Here is a 12,154-nt window from a genome sequence, read left to right as displayed (position 1 = left end):
TCCGCCATAAACCACAGGCGTTCACAAACAGTACAAAAGAAACCGAACGGGCTGATAGTAAATCCATTCGTGAACTCGGTCCGCTGCAGCGAAAGGCACCCGATTCGCGGGTCGGCGACCGTGTTGAAGATTTGCTTGGCACGCGGCGTTTTGTTGGCGAGCGGTCATATCCAGCTTTTCTGGACACGTACCAACTAACGCCCCAAGCTGCCGCGGCGCGAAGCTAGCGTTTTTCAATGAAACGAGCAAATTTTTCGCATATAATTAAAAGCGCTGGTCGATTATTGAAAAAGGAAGGTGCACAGACATGTTCTAGAACACAATCCACACGAGATAAATATAGTGATTATGCTGTGGAAAGTAAGAATATTGTTCCCAGAGCGGTTAAAGATTCATCAATGGAAGCCTATAGAAACGACGAAAATTTGTACTCGATTTTCGAGACAAAGACGGTCGCTGGAATAAGAAAAACTACGGCTGCTATCGTAAAAGCCGCTACAGCGTATGTAGTCCGGAGAATCAGCTTTCGATTGATGCCTATCTCGACTCTCTACACATAGCGTGACACTTTTCCCAAAAGAGATTTTTGACACACAGTCGTGAAAATTCACGTGGTATCTTTAAAAACCCGAGCGTATCACTGCGGAAGCGCTGGAAGTTGTGGCCGACCGAGCCAAAACCCTGAACACTTTTCAAAGTTTACTGCTGCACCAGAAGCTGAGCAAAACTGTTGCCTTAGGGCAAGGGCATTCTGTACACTTTTCATGTCAGCACAGAAGAAGTCTATCTCATCTGCATAGGTAAATACCCGTACCTCCCTGGATAACAATTCTAACCAGTGAAAGTATGATCCTTCAGAATGCGTACGCGAAGTGGTTCCAAGTACAAAGCCAATAACAGAGGGGACAAGAGGCAACCTTGCCTTACCGATGCCCTGAGGTAGACAGACTCGGATAGACAACCAATAACTATTAGCCTTGTTGTGCCATCAGCATAACAGATGGTGATGCCTTTAAATAAAAGAGACCGAATGGTTATGTGCTCTAACACACGAAGCAAGAAGTAGTGATTAATTTTGTCAAATGCTTTTTCCAAATCAACCTGAACTATTGCGACCTGACCTGCACATTCTGCTACACACCCTAGCACATGAGGAGTAGATTTTGATGAAGAGAAAGGAGGAGAGGTCCGCCTGGAGAGCGTGTCTCTAGCCTGCTACTCCTCACTGGGGAAAAGGGAAGTGGGAAATACGGGGAAAGGTAGGTGGCGGGTGATTATGTTATGGTACAGTGAGCTACTATATACACGTTGTCCAATATGCGGATGCGCACTGTAGACGCAATAGACGCAAGAATAATCTTGTCCACGCAAAAAGTAATCTTGTCACAAAAAGTTATTGCGGAAATCGCACTGACTGCACGTCTCACAGGTTCTAGAGGCGATCGTATAAACCACTCTCACTTAGAAAGTTGAAAAGTGATCTTATGGCACGTTGGGCACAGTCAACACTCCTCCACGCGCCCAAAAGCTTCTCTTCCGAAAAGGGGCGGGATTCCAAGCAGTCAACAGTAGATTTGAGTGTTCTTCGTTCGGCCGCATATTGAGGGCACACGCAAAGTACGTGAGCTATTGTCTCGGGAGTGTGACAGACGCTACAGTCAGCGTCTTGTACTTGTCCAATCTTGCGAAGGTATCGGTGGGTGCATGCCACACCCAGCCGTAATCGATGAATGAGTGTTTCCTGGCCTCTGCGCAACCGAAATGGATGCCGGGATTGTAAACCGGCGTCAAGTCTATAGAGGCGCTCTTGCCGATTTTCGGGATTGTGCCAATGTCGCGCCATAGAAGTTTGCCAATGTGGCGCCATAGAAAAGTGCACTCAAGCCATGTAAAAACGCGCAGTTACCATTTCGACTGATGACGGACATTTGCGCCGCGATCAGCTTTTAAAGTGCCTTCCAGCCATGAGAAAACGCGCAGTTACCTCTTCGACTGAAGCAGGGCATTTGCACGACGATGAGCTTTGAAAGAGACTTCCACCCATGTAAAAACGCGCAGTTACCCCTCCGAATGAAGCAGGGCATTTGCGCCACGATCAGCTTTAAAAGTGTCTTCCACCCATGTAAAAACGCGCAGTTACCCCTTCGACTGAAGCAGGACAACTGCGCCACGATCAGCTTTGAAAGTGCCTTCCAGCCATGAGAAAAGGCGCAGTTACCTCTTCGACTGAAGCAGGGCGTTTGCACGACGATGAGCATTGAAAGGTGCTCTGCAGCTATGTAAAAACGCGCAGTTACCCCTCCGACTGAAGCAGGACATTTGCGCCGCGATCAGCTTTGAAAGTGTCTTCCACCCATGTAAAAACGCGCAGTTACCCCTTCGACTGAAGCAGGACAACTGCGCCACGATCAGCTTTGAAAGTGCCTTCCAGCCATGAGAAAACGCGCAGTTACCTCTTCGACTGAATCAGGGCATTTGCACGACGATGAGCTTTGAAAGAGACTTCCACCCATGTAAAAACGCACAGTTACCCCTCCGAATGAAGCAGGGCACTTGCGCCACGATCAGCTTTTAAAGTGTCTTCCACCCATGTAAAAACGCGCAGTTACCCCTTCGACTGAAGCAGGACAACTGCGCCACGATCAGCTTTGAAAGTGCCTTCCAGCCATGAGAAAACGCGCAGTTACCTCTTCGACTGAAGCAGGGCGTTTGCACGACGATGAGCATTGAAAGGTGCTCTGCAGCTATGTAAAAACGCGCAGTTACCCCTCCGACTGAAGCAGGACATTTGCGCCGCGATCAGCTTTGAAAGTGTCTTCCACCCATGTAAAAACGAGCAGTTACCCCTTTGACTGAGGCAGAACAACTGTGCCACGATCAGCTTTGAAAGTGCCTTCCAGCCATGAGAAAACGCGCAGTTACCTCTTCGACTGAATCAGGGCATTTGCACGACGATGAGCTTTGAAAGAGACTTCCACCCATGTAAAAACGCGCAGTTACCCCTTCGACTGAAGCAGGAGAACTGCGCCACGATCAGCTTTGAAAGTGCCTTCCAGCCATGAGAAAACGCGCAGTTACCTCTTCGACTGAAGCAGGGGGTTTGCACGACGATGAGCATTGAAAGGTGCTCTGCAGCTATGTAAAAACGCGAAGTTACCCCTCCGACTGAAGCAGGACATTTGCGCCGCGATCAGCTTTGAAAGTGTCTTCCACCCATGTAAAAACGCGCAGTTACCTCTTCGACTGAATCAGGGCATTTGCACGACGATGAGCTTTGAAAGAGACTTCCACCCATGTAAAAACGCGCAGTTACCCCTCCGAATGAAGCAGGGCATTTGCGCCACGATCAGCTTTGAAAGTGTCTTCCACCCATGTAAAAACGCGCAGTTACCTCTTCGACTGAATCAGGGCATTTGCACGACGATGAGCTTTGAAAGAGACTTCCACCCATGTAAAACGCGCAGTTACCCCTCCGACTGAAGCAGGACATTTGCGCCGCGATCAGCTTTGAAAGTGTCTTCCACCCATGTAAAAACGAGCAGTTACCCCTTTGACTGAGGCAGAACTGTGCCACGATCAGCTTTGAAAGTGCCTTCCAGCCATGAGAAAACGCGCAGTTACCTCTTCGACTGAATCAGGGCATTTGCACGACGATGAGCTTTGAAAGAGACTTCCACCCATGTAAAAACGCGCAGTTACCCCTTCAACTGAAGCAGGACAACTGCGCCACGATCAGCTTTGAAAGTGCCTTCCAGCCATGAGAAAACGCGCAGTTACCTCTTCGACTGAAGCAGGGCGTTTGCACGACGATGAGCATTGAAAGGTGCTCTGCAGCTATGTAAAAACGCGCAGTTACCCCTCCGACTGAAGCAGGACATTTGCGCCGCGATCAGCTTTGAAAGTGTCTTCCACCCATGTAAAAACGCGCAGTTACCCCTTCGACTGAAGCAGGACAACTGCGCCACGATCAGCTTTGAAAGTGCCTTCCAGCCATGAGAAAACGCGCAGTTACCTCTTCGACTGAATCAGGGCATTTGCACGACGATGAGCTTTGAAAGAGACTTCCACCCATGTAAAAACGCGCAGTTACCCCTCCGAATAAAGCAGGGCATTTGCGCCACGATCAGCTTTGAAAGTGTCTTCCACCCATGTAAAAACGAGCAGTTACCCCTTTGACTGAGGCAGAACAACTGTGCCACGATCAGCTTTGAAAGTGCCTTCCAGCCATGAGAAAACGCGCAGTTACCCCTCCGACTGAAGCAGGACATTTGCGCCGCGATCAGCTTTGAAAGTGTCTTCCACCCATGTAAAAACGAGCAGTTACCCCTTTGAGTGAGAGGGAACAACTGTGCCACGATCAGCTTTGAAAGTGCCTTCCAGCCATGAGAAAACGCGCAGTTACCTCTTCGACTGAATCAGGGCATTTGCATGACGATGAGCTTTGAAAGAGACTTCCACCCATGTAAAAACGCGCAGTTACCCCTCCGAATGAAGCAGGGCATTTGCGCCGCGATCAGCTTTGAAAGTGCCTTCCAGCCGTGTAAAAACGCGCAGTTACCCCTCCGACTAAAGCAGGGCATTTGCGCCACGATCAGCTTTGAAAGTGCCTTCCAGCCATGTGAAAACGCGCAGTTACCTCTTCGACTGAATCAGGGTATTTGCACGACGATGAGCTTTGAAAGAGACTTCCACCCATGTAAAAACGCGCAGTTACCCCACCGAATGAAGCAGGGCATTTGCGCCGCGATCAGCTTTGAAAGTGTCTTCCACCCATGTAAAAACGAGCAGTTACCCCTTTGATTGAGGCAGAACAACTGTGCCACGATCAGCTTTGAAAGTGCCTTCCAGCCGTGTAAAAACGCGCAGTTACCCCTCCGACTAAAGCAGGGCATTTGCGCCACGATCAGCTTTGAAAGTGCCTTCCAGCCATGAGAAAACGCGCAGTTACCTCTTCGACTGAATCAGGGCATTTGCACGACGATGAGCTTTGAAAGGTACTTCCACCCATGTAAAAACGCGCAGTTACCCCTCCGAATGAAGCAGGGCATTTGCGCCGCGATCAGCTTTGAAAGTATCTTCCACCCATGTAAAAACGAGCAGTTACCCCTTTGACTGAGGCAGAACAACTGTGCCACGACCAGCTTTGCAAGTGCCTTCCAGCCGTGTAAAAACGCGCAGTTACCCCTCCGACTAAAGCAGGGCATTTGCGCCACGATCAGCTTTGAAAGAGACTTCCACCCATGTAAAAACGCGCAGTTACCCCTCCGAATGAAGCAGGGAATTTGCGCCACGATCAGCTTTGAAAGTGTCTTCCACCCATGTAAAAACGAGCAGTTACCCCTTTGACTGAGGCAGAACAACTGTGCCACGATCAGCTTTGAAAGTGCCTTCCAGCCATGAGAAAACGCGCAGTTACCTCTTCGACTGAATCAGGGCATTTGCACGACGATGAGCTTTGAAAGAGACTTCCACCCATGTAAAAACGCGCAGTTACCCCTTCGACTGAAGCAGGACAACTGTGCCACGATCAGCTTTGAAAGTGCCTTCCAGCCATGAGAAAACGCGCAGTTACCTCTTCGACTGAATCAGGGCATTTGCACGACGATGAGCTTTGAAAGGTGCTCTGCAGCTATGTAAAAACGCGCAGTTACCCCTCCGACTGAAGCAGGACATTTGCGCCGCGATCAGCTTTGAAAGTGTCTTCCACCCATGTAAAAACGAGCAGTTACCCCTTTGAGTGAGGCAGAACAACTGTGCCACGATCAGCTTTGAAAGTGCCTTCCAGCCATGAGAAAACGCGCAGTTACCTCTTCGACTGAATCAGGGCATTTGCATGACGATGAGCTTTGAAAGAGACTTCCACCCATGTAAAAACGCGCAGTTACCCCTCCGAATGAAGCAGGGCATTTGCGCCGCGATCAGCTTTGAAAGTGCCTTCCAGCCGTGTAAAAACGCGCAGTTACCCCTCCGACTAAAGCAGGGCATTTGCGCCACGATCAGCTTTGAAAGTGCCTTCCAGCCATGTGAAAACGCGCAGTTACCTCTTCGACTGAATCAGGGTATTTGCACGACGATGAGCTTTGAAAGAGACTTCCACCCATGTAAAAACGCGCAGTTACCCCACCGAATGAAGCAGGGCACTTGCGCCGCGATCAGCTTTGAAAGTGTCTTCCACCCATGTAAAAACGAGCAGTTACCCCTTTGACTGAGGCAGAACAACTGTGCCACGATCAGCTTTGAAAGTGCCTTCCAGCCGTGTAAAAACGCGCAGTTACCCCTCCGACTAAAGCAGGGCATTTGCGCCACGATCAGCTTTGAAAGTGCCTTCCAGCCATGTGAAAACGCACAGTTGCCTATTCGACTGAAGCAGGGCATTTGTACCAAGATCAGTTTTGGAAGGAGGTCTCTATCCATTTAAAAACGCGCAGTTACCCCTTCGACTCTAGCTGGACATTTTCGCCATAGTCAGCTTTAAAAAGGTGTCCGCCAGCCATTTAAAAGAATTACAGGGTTTCTTAAGATCCCTCCTATAAGAGGTGAACGGCGAAAGCCTACTCTTCCTCCTCTTATCATTCACCTCTTTCTTTTGCCTCTTCTTTTTCTCGTGTTTCTTTTAGTCATTACTGCTCACTACTAAGCATATTTAGTTATTTCTAATCAATTGTGGTCATTACAAGCCGTCGTTAGATATGTTGGTCATATCATAGTCATTAGTAGTCGGTTCAGTCGTTATTAGTCATTACTGGTCAGTACTAAGCATTTTTAGTCATTTCTAATCAATTCTGGTGATTACAAGCCGTCGTTAGACGTATTGGTCATTTTGTAGTCATTAGTAGTCATTTTAGTCATTACTACTCATTACTACAATCTTAGACAAATGCACGCCCTTTGGAGTGTATATCTGCCACAAAACAATGATCGTCATCTGCCTTGCTTGCGTTTCCCTTCTTGAAAACGCTGCGCTCGCTACTTTCCTGTCGTGAATGCTCTGTCATGCTGATAATGCGCATGCCGTTCGCGACTTGGAAGTACCGGACTCGTGGCGTTAAAGAAAGGAAAAGCGGACGAGACAGATGACGATTATTTTTGTGTGGCAAGATACGACCCAAAGGGTGTAATTTTGCTTAAGAGTGAAGACATTTGTAGTCGTTTTTAATCAACTGTGGTAATTACAGGCCGTCGTTAGAAATATTGGTCATTCAGGAGTCATCAGTAGTCATTACAAGTCATTAGTAGTCATTATTATACTAATCATTATTAACCTCTACCAATCTCATATAACGTTATCATTCGCTAACCGTCACTATACCAACCATTCTTTATTCATTAATCTGTTTTCATCTGGCGTGACAACGCTGCGGACACAGAGGTCTGCTGACACAAACTTCACCATGAGCCTTTATTCAACTTTTTTTTTAATCAAAAAAAATAAAAATTCATGTAACCCGCCGTGGTTGCTCAGTGGCTATGGTGTTGGGCTGCTGAGCACGAGGTCGCGGGATCGAATCCCGGCCACGGCGGCCACATTTCGATGGGGGCGAAATGCGAAAACACCCGTGTGCTTAGATTGAGGTGCACGTTAAAGAACCCCAGGTGGTCAAAATTTCCGAAGTCCTCCACTACGGCGTGCCTCATAATCAGAAAGTGGTTTTGGCACGTAAAACCCCAAATATTATTATTAAAATTCATGTAGAAACTCCTCTCGGAGCTGTCTAAGTATGCGCAAGCATTGTTCCACTTGCTCACTTCCACGCAGCCCGGTGTCATTTTCAATGTTATGAAACGTCGTCGGACCAGTATAAACGACAGCGTTGTGGCTACGCGAACTGCTGCGGACGGCGGCGCGAGGTGAATTGATGACGCAAGCAAACTAATGCTGAATGCCTTGCCCATACTGTAACTATAAGAAAATGGAATATACCGGAGTCTACCGACTGGCGCCTACACTCTTAGGCAAAGTTACACCCTTCGGGGTGTATCTCTGCGACACAACGATAATTGTCATCTGCCTTGCTTGCGTTTCCTTTCTTGAAAACGTCGCGCCCACTACTTTCCTGTCGGGAATGCTATGTCATGCTGATAACGCGCATGCCGTTCGTTACTGGAAAATATCGGCCTCGCCGCCTTGAATAAAGGAAATACGGACAAGACAGATCACGATTATTGTTGTGTGGCAAAAGGGTGCAATTTTGCTTAAGAGTGTATATGCCATGCACACACATATTACCAGGTTTTAACTGACGGGAAGAAACATTACTGTGCCGCCTGCGAATAAGAGTTTCTTTTACAAGCGCATACTCATTCCTAATTAGAATGGCGGACACGGCCAATTGTAACACATCTGGTGTTGAGGAAACCACCAAACATCTCTTATGCGACCGCCCCGCATAGGAAGATGGGAGGACTGCCCTTCGGACACCTTTCGGGCACTTAGATGACAGGCCTTTTACAGAGGAGATCTTGGGACCGTAGCCGCGTGCGTCTACTATGTGCAAGGCTACAAAAGCGCTGCTGCGTTTTTTAAATGCACCAGCCTGTATGACCGCCTGCGACTAATTCAGCGATGAAAGCTTCTCTGTTTAACTGTGCAAAGTGTGAACTTCTCTTGTACTTCTCCTTTTTATATCCCCTTTCCCCCTTCCCCACTGCAGGGTAGCCTACCGGGCTCAGCCTGGTTAATCGCCCTCCCTTTCCCTTATAACCTCTCTCTCTCTCTTTCTCTCTCTCTCTCTCTCTGACTTTTCCGGCGCGAATTGCAGTCTGCGCATCTCCGTGTATCTTGCTGCGACGTCTACTGCCTCCTATAATGCATCTTGTTCTGCTATGGACCCTTCCGACCTTCCATATTGTGATGTCGTCTGCATGCAAGGCATGTCTGATCCCCGGTATTTTCTCGAGTTGGGCTGGGAGTTTCATCACGGCCATGTTGAAAAGTGTCGGCGACAGCACTGCTCCTTTTGGCGTTCCTGTATTAGGTGATATGGTCTCGACCGGGTGAGGTGGGTCTTCACCGCAGGAATCAGGAAACGACGACAAAGCCAGGCATAGTGAGGATGAAAAAAAAAGTAGAAAAGATTGTATTCATTTCATTGGTACATGGATGTGACTCTCATCTGAGTCTCGAGCAGTCTCTTTTTTACATGTGGGCCAGCACGGCCTTAAATAACCATTGGCGGTCCTGTCGTCGTCTCCGTCTTCTTCCGGAGCCAGTGGATTAGTAGCGCTTTCGCCGTCCACGCTTTTGTGTCAGCTTGTGAAGTGCGGGGGGAGGGGGCGCCTTGCCTAACTCGAGACAGCTCTGTGGCAGTCGTGGATTGGAGATTGTGCAATGAGGTTCGCTTCAACGTTTTGTCTTTCATGGTGGCCAATCCACACGCTAGCGCGCGCAGCGTGAGCGCAAAGCTCGGTGTGTCCCACTCAAATGCCTGGATGATTTTGAAAACAGCTGGACTGCACCCTTACCATCTGCAGTTGCATCAATGCCTGGAGTCAAGGGATCTTCAAAAGAGACTCAATTTTGCGAATTTGATTTGGATTCAGGAGGAGCAGAATTTTGACTTTCTCACCAAGGTATCCGGACTGACGAGGTGAACTCTTCCTGAAATTGCCAAGTAAATATCCACAATGCCCACTATAGAAGTGAGCAAAATCCCCACTGGCTAGGAAGATCCTGCCACCAATATCAGTGGTCTTTTAAACATCATACCTTGCTGGTGAAGCAGCGCACTGACACGGATACAGTGAAGACACTCAAGAAAAGACGACACTCGCTGCACTCGCAACGTTTGGTGCGGAATATATGACAACACAGTCATTGGCCCAGTGTTTTTTAACAACACTCTGACCGGCAAGACGTATGTGAGCTCCTCAAAGGGCCGCTTGAAGAATTCTGCGGCAACATGCCACTAGCCCAGCTTGACGCAATGTGGTGTCAGCAGGACGAGGCCCCAGCCCACAGCTGCAGCCAAGCACGAGCAAGCCTTGATGTTACCTCCCCAGGGCAATGGATAGGGAGAAACGGGCCTGTCCTGTGGCCGGCAAGGTCACCCGACCTCAACCCTCTTGACTTTTTCTTCTGGATCACGTATACACGACGAAAGCGACGACTCCAGAAGCTTTGCAGGAGAAGATAATTGAAGTCTGCCACAGCATTTCACCGGCGGTGCTCAAGGCAGCGGCAGCAAGCGTTCTCAGAAGATCTCAGTGTTGTATCGCTGCAATAGGTGACCTCTTCGAGAGCTTGCTGTGAAAGCGCATGAAAAATAAACGTAAATTCAGTGAAAGACTGCGTATGGTCATTAATGATACTCTTATTGCACCATTTTCAGCCTTCTGAAAACTGAGTTTTTTTATTTAGGGATATTGAATTTGCTTACAGCTATCGAAAAATGACGGACCTGTTGCCTCCGGCAGCACAAGCGATAACCGCTGCGTCTGCTTATCGCTATAAGGAACTTTCGCGAGGGGCGCACATCGGTGGCGTAAATGGCACAGCCAACGCCTACGTGGTTGCACTGTCGCCTGTTAAGTGGTAGCGCGCCTATGGCTGTTTGTGCGCGGAACGTTGGGGAGCAGTGCAATCACGACGCGCAAGCGGGCATGTCACTTGTTTTGTATTTCGCTGGCATCGTCAGTAAGCTGAAATACACTAATATATATATATATATATATATATATATATATATATATATATATATATATATATATATATATATATATAGAGAGAGAGAGAGAGAGAGAGAGAGAGAGAGACAGACAGACAGACAGACAGACAGACAGACAGAAACAGTTTATTCGGACGTTTTGCAAACTGCTCTGCAATTTTCTAAATGGAATTTTTTTCCCAGCTTCGTTACTTCAGAAGTTGGTTTGTTAATCTTGACTAAAAATCTAATTAAGCAAAATACAAAAATAGCGTGACACACTACGTAGAAAAGTGAGCAACATGCACTTGGTCGCGTCGTGTTAGAGTGCATGCGCATCTTTTTAAACTCTGGCTAATATCAGCTGAAACACCCTTTATAAAGTGACTTTTGCTTAGATACGTAGATTTATTGGATACATATATGTATATTTAAATATATTGTTGAGAGGTTTTGTGGACACATGCAGTGAACTTTGTTTCCAGAACTTTGTGTCGCATTTGTGTATTCCCTTGTACTTCGAATTTCTTATGTATATTTTCCAGAACTGATGTTTTTATGTGATCTCTGTTGCGACTACGATTTCGGTGCAATTACAATACGCAGGCAGGATTCCGTAAAGGCTACTCAACAATAGATCATATTCACACTATCAATCAGGTGATAGAGAAATGTGCGGAATACAACCAACCCTTATATATAGCTTCCATTGATTACGAGAAAGCATTTGATTCTGTCGAAACCTCAGCAGTCATGGAGGCATTACGGAATCAGGGTGTAGACGAGCCATATGTAAAAATACTGAAAAATATCTATAGCGGCTCCACAGCCACCGTAGTCCTCCATAAAGAAAGCAACAAAATCCTAATAAAGAAAGGCGTCAGGCAGGGAGATACGATCTCTCCAATGCTATTCACAGCGTGTTTACAGGAGGTATTCAGAGACCTGGATTGGGAAGAAATGGGGATAAAAGTTAATGGAGAATACCTTAGTAACTTGCGATTCGCTGATGATATTGCCTTGCTTAGTAACTCAGGGGACCAACTGCAATGCATGCTCACTGACCTGGAGAGGCAAAGCAGAAGAGTGGGTCTAAAAATTAATCTGCAGAAAACTAAAGTAATGTTTAACAGTCTCGGAAGAGAACAGCAGTTTACAATAGGCAGCGAGGCACTGGAAGTCGTAAGGGAATACATCTACTTAGGGCAGGTAGTGACTGCGGATCCGGATCATGAGAAGGAAATAATCAGAAGAATAAGAATGGGCTGGGGAGCATTTGGCAGGCATTCTCAGATCATGAACAGCAGGTTGCCATTATCCCTCAAGAGAAAAGTATATAATAGCTGTGTCTTACCAGTACTCACCTACGGGGCAGAAACCTGGAGGCTTACGAAAAGGGTTCTACTCAAATTGAGGACGACGCAATGAGCTATGGAAAGAAGAATGATAGGTGTAACGTTAAGGGATAAGAAAAGAGCAGATTGGGTCAGGGAACAAACGCGAGTTAATGA

Source organism: Dermacentor albipictus, chromosome 1 (assembly GCF_038994185.2).
Source record: "Dermacentor albipictus isolate Rhodes 1998 colony chromosome 1, USDA_Dalb.pri_finalv2, whole genome shotgun sequence".
Classification (NCBI taxonomy): Eukaryota; Metazoa; Arthropoda; class Arachnida; order Ixodida; family Ixodidae; genus Dermacentor; species Dermacentor albipictus.
The sequence above is the reverse complement of the archived record's forward strand: the minus strand, read 5'-3'. Positions refer to the sequence as shown.